The sequence below is a fragment of the Dryobates pubescens genome, chromosome 2 (assembly GCF_014839835.1).
Source record: "Dryobates pubescens isolate bDryPub1 chromosome 2, bDryPub1.pri, whole genome shotgun sequence".
NCBI lineage: Eukaryota > Metazoa > Chordata > Aves > Piciformes > Picidae > Dryobates > Dryobates pubescens.
The window spans coordinates 42,112,597-42,131,769 of NC_071613.1; the positions used below are offsets into that span (position 1 = coordinate 42,112,597).

General features: G+C 45.7%; 1 protein-coding gene across 4 annotated transcripts in view; it reads left to right on the forward strand.

Annotated features, from left to right (window-relative positions):
• The first annotated feature begins 918 nt into the window (after positions 1-918).
• Positions 919-19,173, forward strand: part of MRAS (muscle RAS oncogene homolog) — a 40,205-nt gene continuing 21,950 nt past the window's right edge. Inside the window, exons 1-2 of one of the 4 annotated variants that reach the window (XM_054176034.1) lie at positions 919-1,053; positions 1,297-1,601. The gene's annotated coding sequence lies outside the window, so the exon portion shown is untranslated. The other 3 variants (XM_054176041.1, XM_054176048.1, XM_054176027.1) reach the window with 3 other exon arrangements.

Sequence of the window (19,173 nt, forward strand, 5' to 3'; positions counted from 1 at the left end):
CCCTGTACAAAAGGGACAAGAAGCAGAGAAGTTAATACCTGTCACAACAAAAACAGTGCAGCCAAGGTCAATCAGAAGCATGTTAGTATCTCCCAGCCAGAGGAAGCAAGGAGAGATTGTTTTGGAGCAACTAGTTAAGTTCCTTATCTCTCCAATGGGATTGTTTAGAACCATCATTATTTTCCTTTTTATGCCCAATAGTGATTTGTTTACATTTTACTACTTTTCGTCAAATATCTGTGGGGAAAAAAAAAAAAAAAAACCACAAGGGCACAGGCAGATAAAACCATCTCTGCTGATACAGATCATTCCCACCTAGCTATTGCCAGTATCCTCTGAGAGAGCACTGTGTGCCAATAAACGAGTGTAGGCACAGAGTAGGACTTCTACTTCTGTCAGCTGCAAGGGGAAGGTGTGAGGTGACAAAGGAGATTGCAGGTGAGGGAAGACTGCTTTGGGTTTGCCTCCCAGTGCCAAGGGCACAAAGAAGAGGTGGGAAAAGTAACCACTGTTCATATGTTCCCTGAAGTCCCATCGAGGATGAGCCATGGATCCTTAAATACGAATTGTGCTCCCGCAAAGAAGCGGTGGTTCGCTCTCCTCCTCTTCCACATCGCTCCCTGGCAGCTGCACGGACCCCTTTGGCCCGGAGGTTTGGTCCGCTCCCTTTCAATCACGATTTGCCCCAGGGCCGATGTGCCGGGAGGGACAAGGCGAGGCACCGACCGACCGCCCGAGCGGCTTAAGGTGCCGCCGTCCGCTCCGGCGGTCCACCTTAACGCGGCGGCGGGCTGCGGCGGCGGACGGTCCCATTGCCGCGCCGGGGGTCGGTGGGCCCTGGGTCCCCCGGGAGCCGTGCCGCCGCCCCGCGCCCGCCGGAGAGCGGCAGAAAAATGAGTCGAAAGTGATAAATACGTCGCCGTTAGCGAGCCCCGGGTGATGGTTGGTCCCGGCTGCCGCTGAACAACCCCCGCCGGCGGCTCACGGCCCGGCCCCCGCCGGCGGGGCCGGGCTATTTATAGCAGTCGCCGCGGCGATATAAGGGATGGTCGGGTGCGTGCTCCCTGCCGTGGCTGCCGGGTTGGGAGCGGGCGGGGGCCAGCGGCCGGCGGCGCTGCCCGGCCGCGGGCAGCTCTGGGCGGGCGTTGAGGGTGCAGTCCCGGCCCCGGCAGCCCGGGTGAGCGTGACTTGGAGGACGGGGGGTTGGAGGGCTTGGAGTTGGGTGGTGCTTTGAGCAAGGAGGCAAAACCCAAGCAGCAAACCCAATAATCGCAGTTTGTTTCGCTTTTTCTCCAGCGAAGCAGAGGGGTGCAGCGCAGCGCCGGGAGGAGCTAGGGCGCTTCACGCCTGGGAATCCGGCGGGAGGGTGGACTGCCGTGACACCCCATAGTAACCGTGGCAGGGCTTTCCCAGCTCCTCTTCCCCCAGTAATTCCTGCTGAAATGCGGTGCCCCACTCTGGCATGAGCCCCACCCACCCCCATCAGGAGGAGCACTGCCCAGGCACCGCCACTTTCCCTGGCCGGAGATCGGTGTTGGAAAGAAAGAGCTGTCGCCGCGAAGCCGCCGCTCTCAGCAACGTCAGCCGCCGGGCTCGGGACGGTACGGTCGCTCTGTGCCGCGGATCTTGCTGCGCGACGGCGGTCGGGGTTTTCGGTGTCTTGGGGGGTTTCTTTCTGTCTCTGTCGAACGCTTGGGAAATTGAGTATATAGAGCAATAGTTGGACCTCTGTGGTTTTCATGTCTTCTCCTGGGCGCGTGATGGGGCGGGTCGGGGGGGGTCACCTAGAATTACGCTATGTGATGAAAAGTATTTCTGAAGGGATTACTGGATTTTTGTTGTGCCTGCGTTTTTTTCCACCCACCAGATTCAGAGCCACGCCAATCTTTTACTTTCCTACCTCTTGTGTGTTCTGTGTATTGCAAGATTTCTTATCTTGCATTAAAACTGCTCTTGGACTGCTGGGTACTTTGTGAAAGCTTCCAGATTCATGTAATAGAGTTATTGACTAGTCTTTTAGAAGAAAGATATCGATGCTATCTTTAATTACAACGAAACAAGGAGAGGAGGAGATACTTTCTTTTCCGATTTGATTTTTTTTCTGCTTTAAGAAAATTAACTGGACCACAGCTGAAGAACAAGGATTTTTTGGCTCGGGTGCTTGAGATTTGTGGGGATTAGAAAGAAAACTCGCTAACTTTTTAAATCTTGTTTTTTAAGTGGTTCAAGAGCCCAAGAAATAGTGGTTATAAATCCCTGCTTCCCAGAGAGAAAAACAAAGGCATTCTGGCTGCAAGTTGAGGAGCAAGTTGACAGACTTTGGATGGACCAGTTTCAGCATCCTGCGCTTGGTTGCACTAGTAACAATTCCTGTCGAGGAACATAGACTTTACACTATGGCAGTTTGGAGTAGAGTCTGTGGTGTTGTAAGAAGAGCAAAGTGCACAGTGGAATCCTGACTCTGTGTGAGTTTTTTCCCCAGCACAGGTAGCTGCAGCCCTTCTGCATCCCACTAGTTGGCACTTCACAATGTTTGCTGCCTAATGTTATGAAAGTGTGAAAATCTAAGCCACTAACTCCTTAGGTAGCTCAAACAACCTAAGTCTGAATTTTGGTGGCAAGCTTGAAGGGATGCTGTTGACTGAAAATGTTCTATTTATGTCTTGTCTCAAAACTGTTGCTCATACAGTAGCTGGGACTAAGAACAAGCACCTCAATTTTATGGTCATACCTGGATATAGATGTGCTTTCTGAAATGTCACTATGAAATTATCTGGTCAACTTTCAACACAAGAGAGATGCATTTCAAAGTCTTAAGACTGCAAAGGTCAGATGTTGTTTTTCTTTGTGAAGACTGGTTGTCTGCTGCTCTGAACCTGTTAGGGGCATTGCAGAAAAAGGGGTCTATTAATTGAAACAAAAAAAAATAGATAAGAGAGAGAACAAGGGTGTGGTAAGGAAATTATAGAAGTAATAGCTTAAAAAAACCCCAAACTCGGTAAACACAGCTTTGGACTAATAGGATTTGTTTCCGTGTACTTGAGTCTGAAAATACAAAGCTGGCAGCATCTCTTTAAAAAATAGATGTTCTTCATGTTATAGTTCTGTATCGATTTGTTTGACTTCCTTTGATTTTTCTCCTCCATTCCAGGAGATACCCCATACAACAGTGCGTAGCCCAGATTAAAGGGCCAAACACCCGACCAGCATGACTTCCAAACCAGAGCAGCTGCCCCAGGGTCAGAGCTGGCTCAGCCTCTTGTTTTCAGATGATATGAATGGTAGTTTCTATTTTTTTAAGTCTTTGGTAGATGTTTGCACAAGCTCAATAATTATTTTTTTAGAGGAACTAAGGATTATAGAAAGAGTTTGCCTTCTTCATGGGGGGAGTTTTTGACATGTTGCATTGGTTGTTTTCTTCTTAAACTGAGACTGAGGCTAACAAAATGGAGAAATAGAACTGCATCATCTAGTGCTTAAAGAGGAATATTTTCCTTAAGCATTTTTTGGTACTTGGGGAGACATGGTATTTAGGGACTGTAAGGAGGAGGATGAGCTCTGTACCCTGGTGTTGTCACTGGCAAAGTAGTACACAAGGGGAGCATAAGGACAGGTGAACACAGGGGAAATGAATGTAGTGAATCATTATCATTGACTTCGTGCTGAGGTTCATTAGAGGTCTTATTTAACTGTGGACAGAAAAAAATGTCCTGTACCCAAGACCTGCATGGCCCTTTAGCTCACACCATGTGCTGCCAGTGGTGTTTCTGTGTTGAGACCATCAAGGCAGAAACTCTCCTCCCTTTTGCTTTTAGTTCTGGAGAGCACCTTGAGGAATGGTGTTTGGCTTCATTAATTTTTCTCCTTCTCTTTTTATTTTCCTTCTTTGGGTATGAAATGTTTTTCTGTGGCAGGACTCAAGCTAAGAGCCTCTACTTGCTTCCTGCAGTTGCCAGGCTGGGCATTCCCACTGACCATCTGGGTACAGTTGAGTCAATTCATTAAGATGAATCAGCCTGCCCTGTGAAAGTTTTAGGCTCCGGAGTTCATCTTGACCAGTCTTCATTTGTTTTTGCCTGGATGGTTGCCATGCACTGCTCCAGACATGCTGTCTCTCATGGTAACTCCTCACTCCAGCCTTGCTCAACCTTTGCAGCCTTCCTGGGGGATCTGATGCAGTGTGGTGCCCCTATGCTTGAGATCTGCCTTTGTGTTGTAACTTTTCAATAACCACTCATCCCTTTACCTCTTACATCTGCAGAGGAGGCAGCAAAGAGGGACTGTACCTCAGCATGGAAATATGCAAGCCTTCAATGCAGAGGGTGCTCCAGACTCTGGAGAAGGAGAATATTAACATGAATCCACAGGAATGAGGAGGGGAGTGTTTTTGCATTGTGACAGTGCTTTGCATAAGCTTTTACTGATCATTTTACTTATTTATGTATCAGTAGATTGGGGCTGAGGGGACAGATTTGATACGGAAAATGTAGAATTCGTTTTTCAGGCTTCCAAGAGTACTACAGACAGGGCTAAGGAAGAGAGGTGGTGTTAAAAGATATGTAAATGTCTCTTGAAAGTGACCTTTCAAAGATCAACAGTATTATTCTTAGTGTCTGATGTACCTAACTTTAACTAAGTATAAAGCAGAAGGGGTTGGGAGAATTTGGTCCAAGTGAAAACAGAATGAGCGTGGGACTGCCAGATGGGAGGAACGTTAGCCCACTCCTTGGTGGAGTCATTACTTCTTTCTCCTGTTCTTGCCTACAAGAAAAACTTGGCAGAAAATACTTTAGTGGGGAGAAGAGTACAGCCCTCCTGATCTGCTTGAATGGCGCTGGCTGTATTTTTCTTCATGGAGAAACAAAGGTCCAGCGCTCCAGTGAGTCACTATGTTTGTATCCAATGTAAGTCTAGAGCATGTCCATCAACTTCAATAACATCTGCAATAAGCCATGACTGGCTCTTTCTGAACAGAGAGGAGAAATGAACAGCTGTAACTTCAGATGTTGCATTTTTTGGTCTATTCATTTTTTGAGATTTATGACACTTCCATTCTCCGTTTGAGAACGGAGCGGCTCAGTTGCTGATCCATGCATGCATGTATGTGTGACAAAACGTCAGTGGAGGAGTAATATGTATGGAAGTATTGCACAGAGATATGGCAAACTGCTTTGAGATGATGAAATAATTGTACAAAAATGTCTCCTGAAATAATGATTGAGGGAAGAGGTGAGGGCAGAGTTGGGGGAAGCTAACAATATTTTTAAGCATTTTGTTGTACTTATAGTACTTTTTACTGGCTGCCCTGCTAATTTTACTGCTTCAGACACTACCTCTTCAATATGTGGTGGTTAATGCTGTACAGGCACAGAGGTTTCATCAGAGAAAGTAGTCCAACGGCTGGAGCTAGCTGAGGAGATGGGAACCCTGTCCCCAGGTACCATCTCTGTCACAGACTACTCAAAGATAGCTAGGCTAAGGTCAGCAACACTTACAGACACCTATTAACTGTGAATTTGCCTCTCATTGAGCCCACATTTCTTTTTTCTAACATGTAGTAGAAGTTTCTTCTGCGTGAAGTGTGTTAGGAGCATAAATATAACAAATGCTGAGACACTTCAGAAGGCATCAAAGTATCTGAGATACTGGTATTGGATCCCTTTTTCTGCTGCTTCTCTTCTGGACAAGATTGACCTGCTCAGTGCTCTTACACTGAGGTTTTTCATTGATTTTTGACTAAATCTTGGTTGCCTCAGAAGTTGTTTGCCATTGATGGGTTTGAGATTAAAATCTTGTATTACTTTCTTCTTCTACTAGAGAGCAGCTAAGAAGCGTTCTAACCCCACTTTATATTCTCCTAGGTAATGCCTGTTTTGCCTTCTCTTTCAGATCTGCTTCTGGAAAGAATGTTGTACCAAGTATGTACCTTCCTGCAGTGTATTAGAAATGGTTGATACTTTCTTCATGCCCCTCAGCCTTCCACTATATAAGCCTTCTTTGTTTCTGCAGATTCCATGTTGTTTTTCTTTTGAATGTAAAACAGTTCTTTATCCCTTATTAGCTTGCTAAACTTACCTTAAGTGTTGAGCATTTAATTTCATTGAGGGGAAAATCTGTGAATTTTCCCAAGGGTGGGGGAGATGCTTCTAAATGGCTTACTGATCTCTCTGGTTATTGTCAACTTATAGTTTTAGGTCTAGAGATGAGCATCACTAGGGACTTCCTGGGGGCATTTTCACATCTCACTGGTGACTTGTAATGGTCAAACATGGTGAGCCACTGGTTTATGTAGTGGCTGGTGCTAGTCCACTTAAGACCAAACAGCTGCCACAAGTTTCAGAGAATCAACAAGGTTGGAAAAGACCTCTGAGATCATCAAGTCCAATCTATCACCCAACACCTCATGACTAAATCATGGCTTCAAGTGCCACATCCAGTCCTTTTTTGAACACCTCCAGGGACGGTGACTCCACCACCTCCCTGGGCAGCCCATTCCAATAGCAAATCACTCTTTCTGTGAAGAACATTCTCCTCACCTTGAGCTTAAAGCTTCCCTGGTGCAGCTTGAGACTGCGTCCTCTTGTTCTGGTGCTGGTTACCTGGGAGCACAGACCGACCCCCACCTGTCTACAACCTCCCTTCAGGTAGTTGTAGACAGCAATAAGGTCTCCCCTGAGCCTCCTCTTCTCCAGGCTAAACAATCCCAGCTCCCTCAGCCTCTCATAGGGCTTGTGCTCAAGGCCTCTCACCAGCATCGTTGCCCTTCTCTGGACACGTTCAAGTGTCTCAATAGTCTTTGTAAATTGATGGGGCCAGAACTGGACACAGTAGTCAAGGTGTGGCCTAACCAGTGCTGAGTACAGGGGCACAATGACTCCCCTTCTCCTGCTGGCCACACTGTTCTTGATGCAGGTGAGGATGCCATTGGCCTTCTTGGCCACCTGGGCACACTGCTGGCTTGTGTTCAGCCAGCTGTCATTCAGTACCCCCAGGTCCCTTTCTGTTTGGCAGCTCTTCAGCCACTCCAACTCCAGCCTGTAGTGCTTCATGGGGTTGTTGTGACCAAAGTGCAGCATCCGGCACTTGGACTTGTTGAATGCCATCCTGTTGGACTCTGCCCATCTGTCCAGCCTGTCAAGGTCCCTCTGCAGAGCCCTTCTAGCCTCTTAACAGATCAACACCTGCTCCCAACTTGGTGTCATTTGCAAACTTACTAATGGTGGACTCAATCCCCTCATCTAGATCATCAGTAAAGATACTGAGTACGATTGGGCCTGACACTGATCCCTGGGGGACTCCACTAGTGACTGGCTGCCAGTTGGATGTGGCACCATTCATCACCACTCTCTGGGCTTGGCCCTCCAGCCGCCTCCTAACCCAGTGTGGAGTGCTGCTGTCCAAGCCACGGGCTGATAGCTTGGCCAGGAGTTTGCTGTGGGGGATGGTGTTAAAGGCCTTGCTGAAGTCCAGGTAGACTACATCCACAGCCTGCCCCACATCCACCAGGTGGGTCACCTGCTCATCATCTCCAATGAAAATGACTACAACTGCATCAGCTTGCAGCCACTTTACAGCTCCCTGGGCTGTAGGTTAACCTCACTAAGTGTCTCCTGGGGTCAGGTTTGTTATTCTTGTAGGTGAAAATAAGTCTTGGTGTGTTTCTGATTTACTGGAGTGTAAATAAAGCAAGAAGGCCTTTTGCTTAGAGGCTCACTCATCAGCATATATTAGTAACGCTCATCAGCTTTTGACTGGAACTTTGATGGCATAATTACTCTAAAAGGGTAACATATTCAAAACTACCTGTGTGACTTTGGGAGTTAGACTCCTAAGAGTCTTAGTCATTGTTTTAAACAGGAATTGGCTTTTTAAGCCACACATACTCTTGCAATTTTAAGAGAAGGCTTCTGTTATCATGTCTTTAAAATGACAGATTCGAGGCAGCTCTGCCACTTATTTCAGACATTAAATAAGGAGCCTGAAGAAACAATAGAAAAATACAGTGGAAAATAGCTTCTCATGGGTAATCTTACTAGAGAGGTCCAAGATGTAAAAATGCCTACTCTTCAGTCACCTGACAGCAGGATGGATGTGAGCATGTATTTTTCAGCTGTGTCTTTAGGGCAGCTGGTAGGATGATTGATGTCTTGTCTGTCACTGCAGAGAGCAAAACATACTTTTCTGCAAATGTGATTTGGTGTACTGAATTCAAACAACTTGTGACTAGAAGAGTTCAAGTCACCAGGGCAAACATAGTTATCAGAAGAAACAGATAAACTAAGAAAACAGTTTTGCATACTCGTAAGTTTGTGTAGGTAGGACTTTAATTTGCCACCAGTCTTAAGGTTTTTCTTTGAGCAGTGATGGATTAGTCATGGTACTTGTGCTATTTTAAAAACATTCCTGTAACATCTGTAATGAAATATTTATTTTACAATATATCTATGAGATAGGGACATACAATTTATCTCACTATCTCCCCTTATAGCTGGAGAACTGAAGTATTTATTAAGGCTAAGCACAGCACACAGTCTCACACAGCAAAGTCTGCAGCAGGACAGGCAGGAGGGTGCTGAAGCTGGGTTTCAGTTCCATGAAAACTACCAAGCTCTGGTCCATGCTTTTCCCATTAGGTTCCTCAATGATTCTGAGGCAGCCTGGGGCATATCCTTGGCTAGACAAGGTGGGAGTTTGGCGTTTCTAAGAAGGAAAGCTCAGGCCTTGTAATGGAGGGAGGAATTCGATGTATGTCTGGAGGAAGATGGGAGTTGGGGAGCATCCCACAGCTAAATATGCCACCACTTTTTAGTGGGTCCCAGCTTCCCCAGTGCTGGCACAGGCTGGTTCACAGCTATCAAAACTCCATTCCTTTCAGTAAATCTCTGTTCTCCCTGTACCCAGAAGCAGTTCTGTTCTTTTTGGTGAAGTTGATATGAGTGGCTGGGTGGATGAAGAAGCCTTCTGCCCAGCTGCTGACTCCACAGCTGCTGCCACTGTGCTGTGTCCTTGTGCTGTTTGGGCACCCTGACGGAGGAGAGCCGCCTTTGCTCATTCCTGGCCTTGTGAGTGGCACCAGTGTTTTGGTTTGGGGGCAGAAGTTGTCACAAAGCCAGCAGGAGGAATTTTTTGGTTTGATTGCATGGTGAACAGTAACAATATGAGTTTTATTGCTCAGAATGTATCCACATTTATAGGATGCTATATTTAAAAAGGAGAAAAAATGAGTCATGGGGAGCCATGCTAATGCTAAGTATTTATGTCTACCTTTTGTGAGGCTGAATGCAGCAGGAGTTGAGCAATACTCTTGTGGAGTGTCTAGGGGATTTACATATCAAACTGAAGTCCACTGTAAGTCATGCTGTGCCCTGCTTGGGCCCCATATTGCCTGCCTTTTGCTGGTTACAGTTAAAAAACCTCGGAGTGCTCAGTGCTGTCAAATTCCCTGGGCTTGGGTGGGACCTCACCAAGCCGTAGGCTGCAGCAGAGATCTTACCCTCCCAGGGGTTACTGCTCCTCTGTGGGAAAGTCACACCTGGGTCAGAGCTAGGGGAGGGATGTCCTTGTACCTCAGGCCATGACTACAGCACCACAGGAGCAGATACCTCCACCCTGAGAGCAGGTAGAGCCTGGGCAAGTCTTGGTTTCTGCTTGCTCCTCTACAAGAGCTGTAGTCCCAAAGAGAAATCAGGTTGAGGTCTCCTGTGGTACAAACTGTTGGACCTGCTAGGGGACACAGGGATGACAGGGCTTGGATACTTTTGCTTGTGGCATCACTTTTCAAGTGTCTGCTTGCCGGCACAGCCCAGCTCAGATTACAGGCAGAGAAGACTGGAACTGGGATTCCACTGCTGGGTGGGCAAGATCACCCAGATAGCACAATGTGCCTGGAAAATGCAGATTTGCTAACAGCCAAGGTGCTCTGCAGCTCCTCCATTTTGCCCATTTATTTGAGACAAGGAGTTTTCAAAGTGAGAAGAAAATTATTGAAGTGAAATCTTCAGGTTTAGTGGGCTTTTTGTTTTGTTGTTTGGTTATGGGCTTTTAAGAATTGGTTAAACCAGTATGAAAATGAGTTATGAAAATTAAGTGTATGTTTTTGAGGGGTATACTGAAAACCAGAAAAGGTTGTAAGAGTGTAAGGTTGATTCTGGTTTGTAGAAACATATTTGTTCATCTTGTAAATGTAAGAGAGGTTTAAAGACATTTGAATGAGGATCTGTCAGTTGTGCATTGCTGGAAGCACAAAGCCTAATGGGTCTGATATACAACATCTGGATCAAAGACCCTCCCAAGCCAAGTTAAAAGGGTGTTAATGAACATTGTTGTAGTGGGCATACTGTTCTTTTTTTCTTTTAATTGACTAGCCTTCTACTGTATAAGGCTAGTAAAACAGCCACTGTAGCATGTCTCCAGGTACCTGGTCACAAAAAAAGCATTGAGAATTTTCTTCTACAAGCTTGTGAACCTGTGATACAAATTCTTTACCAGTTGATTGTTGTGGCAGGGAAAGACTCCCAAAACACCGTGAAATGACAGAAGGTAAGATGCAGATGCAATTTAATCTTCCAGGCACATCCAGACACTGTTATCAGGTCTGTCATCTGAATTTAACATACCCAGATAGCTCCTGAGTGGTCTGCATAGGCAGCTGGCAATTTAGTAGAGATTGTGATCTTTGGAAAATATGTAGTTGATGTCTTGTGCAATACTTGGTGTGGAAGTATCAGAGCCACCGGTCTAAGTATAAGACTTGCTAGGTGGGGAACATCTATCTATAATGTAGGACTCTTTGGGAAGGAGTTATTTGGTACCTAGCTCTCAGTCCCAGAAAGAGTCATGAAGGACATTCACAGAACTTATGCTGTAAGGTGAAGGGCTGGGAAAGGGAAGATAACAGAGAGAATCTCCCTTTGTCTCAGTAGTGTTCACTGCTGAGGTGGAGTTGCAGACTGGACATTGGTTTGGTGGCTGCTGGCATTTGGTGGGGACAAAAGTCCCCAGCTAACTTCAGAGGACAAGCAGGAAATATGCCCTAGAGTTCTAGGAAAACCCTGAGCTGTTGTGAATTGTTCTTGTGAGACAACAGTACAAAGTACTGCCATTGTAGCTTTCAGAGGAGCGTGTGATCTTACTGCAAGGTAGCTGTGTAGCCACCAGTCTACATTTGACATAGCCATCCTTAAAGAAGAAGCGGGTATGACATGAGCCCATCCTGTGTGCACCCTGCTGCTCTTTTGTCTGAGGAGACCTTGGTGGTAGCCAGTGAAGGATTGTAACTGCATTAAAAGTGCGAAGGTTGCACTGAGCTGTAGTTGCAATGAGTTGCACCTGAATGAGTGCTTGCAGGTATTCCTTCAGACGTGTTTGGGATGCTTTCAGATTTAACCTGCAAACAGGCCAAATACCACACACGAGGAGCTGACTGGACCATTTGCTTTTCTAGAGGTTTGATCTGGTCTGAGGAGATACTAAATACCCTTAAAATGCTCTATCAAGCCCTGTTTCCTCTGTTCATTCTGTAAAAGGGCTCTATGCAGCACAGAGCTGCTGGTAAGATGCTGCATCGCACCCCTGTCCTGTGAGCAGCAAGTGCCTTGTTACGTGAGATTTACCTGTGGAGTGTTAAATCCATCTTCAAAAGTTTGATTTGGAACATGAGAAGTTTCTCTTTTCAGCTAATCAGCAAAGTTGGCTAAGGGGACATATTTCTTATTCTTTTTGCAGTGTAGTGGTCTGTTTAATTAAGCATCTGGGATTTGAATTATTAAATAACAGAGCAGATTCAATCTACTTTTCTGTTAGTAAAGATCTCCAGTAACCTATTTTTATTCCTTGAATTTTTCAATTATGAGCTACATAAACTCTTGGAACCTCGGGAGAATGACTTGCTGGATCCAGATGGACAGAGAAATACAACTCTTATTCTAAGGTCTCCTGAGCACAGCAAGTCACTCCCTGTTGTTTACATACCAGCCTCAGAAGAATATGGAAATAAATGTTAGGTTGTCGGAGCAAAGCAGAAAATTGTGTTATCAGGCGTATCCTGTGTTGAAGCATCTGTTTGGTTTTGTGCAGTGTAAGAATAAATCCTTTTGCTGCACAGAACACTGGGAGCAGTTCTCTGCTGTGGAAGTTTTTGGGTAAAAAAATAATGGAGAGAAATAACAGCAGTTGCAGTTTCATGGGCTTGCAAACAGGTGGATGGGTCTAGCTGGGAGGTATGAAAGAACAAAGAGAGGTTGTCTTAAGCCAAAGTAATGAAGAGTTTTTGAACTCAGGAGTTGGACAGAGGTCTGCCACCTTCAAGGTAGTGAATGAGGAGCTGGGGAAGGAGGTGAGGAAGTGCCTGCTAGTGTACATGGTGGGGCAAGACATGCAGGCAGATGTGGGCAAGGTGTCCTCATGGGTAGCAGGAGGTGAGTGACTTGCTGACAAAGCTGCTTGGACCCATAAGCTCCTGAAAAGCCTCCCAACCTCAGGAGTGCTCCAGCTCCCCAAACCCTCCTGACCCCAGGCTAATGTGCTCTCACTCCTGTTTGAGTCTGATGCACTTCAAAAGCCTTGTTGAGCAGAGGGGTGGGTGGACATGGTGGGTGGAGCTGATGACCCAAAATATCATTTCCCCTTCCTAAGGTTGGGCGTATACCAAACTTGTGTCTCTCTGTGGTAAAAGAATATGAACCAAAAGTGCTGAGAGATGCAGTGGTTAAATTGAAACATGCTGTGGCAAGATGAAAGTAATCTTGTCCCTTAACAGCCCTTAGTGCTTTGTTTGTTGTTTTTTTTTCTTCCAAGTCACTTCAATCCATACTGTCTATATCTGTGTTTTTAACAGAGAGAATTTTATATGCAGAAACATGTCAAGACACCATCAGGGTAAAACCTCTCATGCTGTGTTACAGCTCATGATAAAACCAGGATATCTACAGTTGCCATCCATTCAAATTTTACTTTTTGTGATCTCTGTAAATGTATTGAAACATGTGTGAAAGACCCTTCGAAGGAGTGAATGTCCCTTAAGGAGAACCCAGCACCTCAAAGAAGGGCCATATCCAAATTTCTTGCTCTTTCTGTGAATCTGGTACATAAAATGTGATGCAAATGAAATATTTACCTGAGCTGTCAAGAGTAGGGCTAGCATCTGTGCTTGATGTTTAAAGATAATGGCACTATACAGGCATAGGAATGGTGTGTGAGTTCTGCTGTAATGTCAGAGCAACACACCACTGCATCGCACTATTTTTGAGAAAAGAGCTTGATGTCTTAACTGTGTTGTGACTTTGCAGCAGGATAACTGTGCTTCACAGCTGTGGGGTCAATGGACATTCAGAATGGATCCTCTTGGGCTCAAATGGCAGAGTCTAAACATTTCTGCTAAACTTCTCAGCCAAGCTCTGTAGGGGAGTGAAATTCAGGAGAATCTGAACTAGGAAACCTCTTCAAATGGGAGACTACAGTAATTGAACCAAAGCACTGCTCTGGAAGAGCTAATGAAGGGCCAAGGATCCTTCTTTTAAAGTAGGTCTTGACTTGACTTAACCTAACCTCAGTAGTCTAGATGCAAGAAACTTTGTTTAGTTACTTTTCTTTGTTCAGTTTGTGCGTGGTCCTACCTGTGGAACTATTCTTCCCAGTACCCATAGAAGTCCTGTACACTTGTGGTAGCCATTGCTGTGTACCACTGTAGGTATAACTGCACATAGTACCACTCACATTTAAGTAAAAGAGTGTGTCCAGCCCCAGTAAGAGATGAGCAATGTGGTGATGTCAGTGTTTAACCAATGTTTTGTCCTCTTTTCCTTACAAAAGTCCTTATCTGCCCCTTTGCCAAGACTGAGTGGTGCATTTGTCTGTGCAGGGAAAGGGGTCTTGGGTGGGTCAGCTGTAGTCCAACACACGTCCTCATCTTTCTTGGACAGCATTCCCTTGGGGAATTTGACTTGCACAGTTTCTGGAAATCTGTTAGTGCCAGCCCAATGGTTAGACAGAAGGCATCATCTTTGTAGGAAACTGGGAGGCTGAGTACCTTGAAGGCTGACTTCTGAAATTAGTAAAACTTCCATGTGAATCTGGAACCAGTTTATAATGTAAAAGCAGAAAATGTTTCTGTTTGGTGTGTGTGAAAGATGCTTTTTGGCAATGGCAGCAGAGGGTATGCTTATCCCTTTTCCCTTCAGCAGAGAGAAATTTTCTTTTCTTTTCTTCCCTCCCTTTTTCCCACTTTATTCTTGATGGGGGTTATCTTTTCCTGAAGTTGTGAGTAGATTTCTGATCTGATTGCACAGAAGTAGTGGTAGTTGGAGCCCTGCTGTTGCCTTGTTCATCAGAGGTGCTTCAGAAAAGCACAAAACACTTTTGAGGTCTGATTTCCCATAGCATGCTAATCCAGTGAAGTGCTGTAGACTCACTTGCTGGCGCTGTTTAGATCCATAATGCAGCACCACCTGCCAAACCACAGGGCATAATGCAAGTGTTAATGAATGTACATATATACCCTCCTACACAGCTGCAAGTTGAATGGCTTAAAAGTTAAGGCAGAGGGCTTAGACAGAACATAGAAGGAATCAGGCTCAGGGTATCTTGATGCAGGTCTGTGCTGAAACTAGGAAATGAAAGGTGGCTACAAGGGTCTAAAGTTGGGTCAACTGACCCAAAGTGTGCTTTCAAAGGTGCGTTGGTTTTCAGCTGCTGCTCTCTGGTATATATTATCATTGGCTTGTGACACCTGAGAATAAACTTGAGCATTCAACAGCAAGTACAGATACTGAGCAGTACTGGGTAGGAAGCTGGTACTTATTTTTCCAAAGGGATATCCTCATGGGATGCTTCTCTCCAATACTGACAGCATAAATAATAGGAGGAAGGACTTCTCATACATGGGTAAATTCTGTTCCTCAAGAGTGGTTTGGCCATTTGCCGCTGGTCTGAGTGTCAAAGTATGTGCCATCTACTGGCAAGGCTCGCCCAGGTTGACAGGGAGCAGGAGGAGGACAGCAGGGAGGGAACCAAGAGCTGAGGAGATTGTCAGAGAGAAGGGCTGGGAAGAGGCACTGGTGCAGGTTTGGTATGTGACTGGGACACTGGCAGCATTACCCACCGTGGCTTTGGGAAGCTGTGCATCACCATGTGTAGGGCAGAGGAGGAGGCCATGCAGCCCTCCCCCTGGCTCCTGCTCCTCACTCCAGTACCCAGGCCTAAGTTCTGCCCACCCTCCTCTTTCAGACAAGCCCACTGGATGTGCCAAGCATAAGTCACCTCCTCAGCACATTGTACGTAAATAAGACACTCATGTTTTTGGCAGGCACTGTAACAATCCTGGAAAAAATTACTGTTATGGGTCCTGGGCCAGTGATGAGATCTTGGAGTCTTCCAAGTGACAGAGTAATGACATGGACCCAGGAAATGCCTGGAAAATAGCCTTTTATGAGGTTCTGGGAGTTACAGTCATTAAATTCTACTGAAAATCTACCAAGTGCCTATTTGGGTAAACCTGAGAGATGGTGTTTATGTGGACCTGGGAGAGGGCTGTTCCTTCGTCTTCTGAACTCCATGCTGGTGAAGATCTAATAAAGTTCTAGTGTCACAGTCTGGCATGTATTGTGCTTTTCTGAATAATTAGTATTAAATGTGTTTTAAGGAGCTAGGAGGACTGTCCTTGACCTAGGAGCTTGACCTGCCCTGGAGGATAAAAGTGTTGCAGAAACATCTGTGTTGCCCCATAGCACACAGGTAATTCCAGGGAACACTGAGATAAAGACAGGGAAGGAGTGATCGCTGTATTTTTCCATAGAATATGAACAACAACGGTCTTTTTGCTTAGAGAAGATATAGTCCTGAGTCAAGTTTTGGAGAAAGTCTGCAGTTAAGGCGCAAAGTTTGGAAATAACCTGGAGATCCTCACACTTCTCATCTTTCTTTGCCTCAAAAGACAGAGTATCAGCCTTGAGCTTGATAGGATTCACCCCTGTGAAAATGCTCTTACCAGAGACCTGCAAAGCCTTCAGCTCCTTACTTCAGTCTGAAGGGGTGCAAAGTGTGTTTGCCAAAGGGAAGGGAGTCTTTAAAAAGCTGTTTACATCCTGAAAGACTTCAAGTGGCAGCACTGGAGATATAAAAATCATTAAATACCAAATTGAGCCTGACTAGAAGACAAATTCAGAGCCAAATACTGACTGACTGATTTGCAGGAGGGTGACTGGAATGAGATGGCCATAAACTGTCCATGGCCATTCTGTCCATAAACTATCTCCAAAGCATCCATAGGTGCCATGAAGTCTCTGCCAGCCTGCCCTGTGCATGGTTTGATGTCCATAAGGCTAGAGCCCAATGAGCCATCAAGGAGATAGGTGGAGGGGTGGGTGCTCAGTGCAGTTAGGATGCTAATGAGCATCCTAAGGGGAAGGCAGGATGGAGCTGTGAGGATAGTCTGTGTTGGGCAGCTCTCAGCACTGTTCCGTGCTGCAGTGGACCACTTTTGCCTGCCCAAGGCAATGCTGGCCAAGGCCAGGAGGGCTGTGCCATGCACATTTGTCTGTGCCATCAGCAGCAGGGCCACATGCAGGCAGCAGAGCATCTGGCTGCTGAGTGGCCACAGCACTGGGCTATTGCTTCAGAAACCTTGCTGAGGAGTATTAAGAGCAGCAAAATCACTGGGGGCAGTGGATTTGGGGTCTTTTCATTGGTGTGTCAGCAGGCTGGGATGTGTAGGAGGGAAGCTGCCCATTTCCAGGGATTGTGTGAGCAGGAAGGGCAGCTATTGGAATTCGAAGCTGCTTCCTCCATTGTAAATTTGTTCTTGCTGTGTTATCTCTGGCTGGGCAGGGCAGGGGGAACATCTTGGCTATCTGATTTTTTTTGCTACAGTATGTTTAGGTCAGCTTCATTGGTTCCATGATAACACAGGAGAGGCATTCTTGGCCACACAAGCAAAGAATTTTTGCGAGTAGTACAGGAATCCATCATCCCCTGATGTCTCCCAAGAGCTTTGGAAATAAATGAGTAGGGAAAGGGATAGTGGATTTAAACACACAAGAAATTATGGGAGTAAAAGTAGCTGAGCCATCTGCTTCCTCAGGCCTCAGTTCTGTGAAGGGATGCCTTCATTTCATGTCTTGGCAAAAGGCTTGGATCAATCTCCAGTGGACACCCCTAAATTGACAGCCACACAATTTTAATCAAAATCTGAAAGATGCAGGAATGGATCTCATGAGCTGCTTTCTCATCACATATCTAGATTCTCCTACAAAACTGGTAATGGCCTAAATCTGACTTAAGTGTTGTTAAAAAAAAATAAGAATAACCTAGCTTCTGCCTCTGACTGTTGGCTTGTCAGAGGGACAGGAATCTTACCTATTCTGAAAAGTACACTGCATCACCAAGAGAAGCAGACTGAAGATTAATGGAGTTGTTGTGGAAGGTAGAAGAGGAGTTGGAGGAGGAGGGAAGCAGAATTTGTTTCAGATGGCATCTGTCAATATGATTGACTTATGCTGTGCTGCATTTACATACAGATCAGGACACAAACACGTACATGCTTCCAAGTAGGTAGGAGCAAGCCCCCAGCCCAGCCTGGCCATGGGAAAGCTGCTGCTGAGTGCTACAGAAAGGGCTTCTTAGTGCTCAAGGATTCGCAGCGGGTGGAGACAAGAGGCCACCTACCACCTAAGCTATTTCTATTATTTGTTCAGACTATAATTCCATGTTTCCTAAAATAACTACCAAGTGTTCATCAGTCAGCTACTGCCTTGAGCTGCCTTTTGTGTGAATCTCAAGTGCTTCATTAATCCCCTGGTGTGTTTTCTTTCTCTTACAGTAAATCTGAGGAGCATCTGTGTGGTGGGGGAGGCAATACAATTTTGGGTTGAAAAGGAGAAAAGGTCTGATGGGTACAGGAAGCCAGTGAGTAGTTCAGTGAGTGCATACCTCAGAGTAGAGCATCTTTTTGCTTTGATGGAGAATTTACAAAGCCAATTCCAGGACCCACACTACATTCCCAAGATCAAAACCCAGCCAATTGCAGCTCTTTATTGCTGGGTTGAGGATTTTCTTTTTAAACAACAGTTAGTTTATTCTTTTCTCTCCTATTTAGTAACAGTCTGATAGTGCTTTGATCACTGCTCTAAATGGAAATGTCTGTAATTTCTTGTGCAGGCCTTGTCAGGTGCTGGCTTCCATCAGATCTCCTAGAAGCTGGTAGGACTTGAGAACACTCACCTGGCAGAATTCTCATTAGAAAATCTCAGAAAACTGGTATTTCACTTGGAATTTGTATAACTTAATGCCAGAACTACAAAGGGCATCAGGCTTTTCACATGACAGACCTATTCTGTGCTGACTTACCACTGAAAACTTGCATGCAGTCCAGCTTTTCCTCAGTGTGTCCTTTTTGAGGCATTGACTGGGCAGGGAATCTGGTAGGCTGGAGGAAGCAGGGCTAAGAGTTAATAATCTTTAATGAAAAATGGTAATGGCTGTTCATATACTTATGGGTCCTTTGGCTCTCAGGAGTTTGGGACATGGTCATGGCTGCTTGAGGGATAAATTCTTGACATTCATTCATTCATGATCAGCATGACTCAAGGGAGGTATCCGCCTCCTAAACGGGCATGTGCCGTATTTCAAGGATTCTCATTAGTTCCCAGTCCAAGGGATTGCCTGCAACACGTAAAGCTGAACTATTTTGGTACCTGGCGAGCTTCGCTGGGTGTGTCATGGTGGTTGTGTGGCTGCAGCCAGCAGTCTGCAAGAGGAACAGAGAGGGAAGTGTTCAGACCTTGCAGAGTTTCAACCCTGGAGGCATTGCATGGAACTTCTAATGCTTGCAAAGTGCTTGGGTAAAAGGGCGTCATCAAGTGAGCTGTGGCTAGAGGAAGAGTTATTAATTGCGACTGTAGGAGTAGTTGGCAGCCTCAGTGACTGATAGTCTTCCTCAGCCTCAGGTGAGGTTGGTGTCTTCAGGTATGCAGGGCTCTGGAAGGGCATATGTGAAGAGCTATCTATGGACCAACACAAGCCAGTGATAGAAAAATTCGCCTTGGTTATGGGCTGATGGAATTTGTCAGCATGCATGCATACGTACCTGAGTGCATGCTAAATCTTAGCCTATTTCTATAGCAGCTGTAAGCTCCCTAGAGCTGTCCGTTTTGGAGAGCTGCAGAAAAGGAGGAGGGAGCT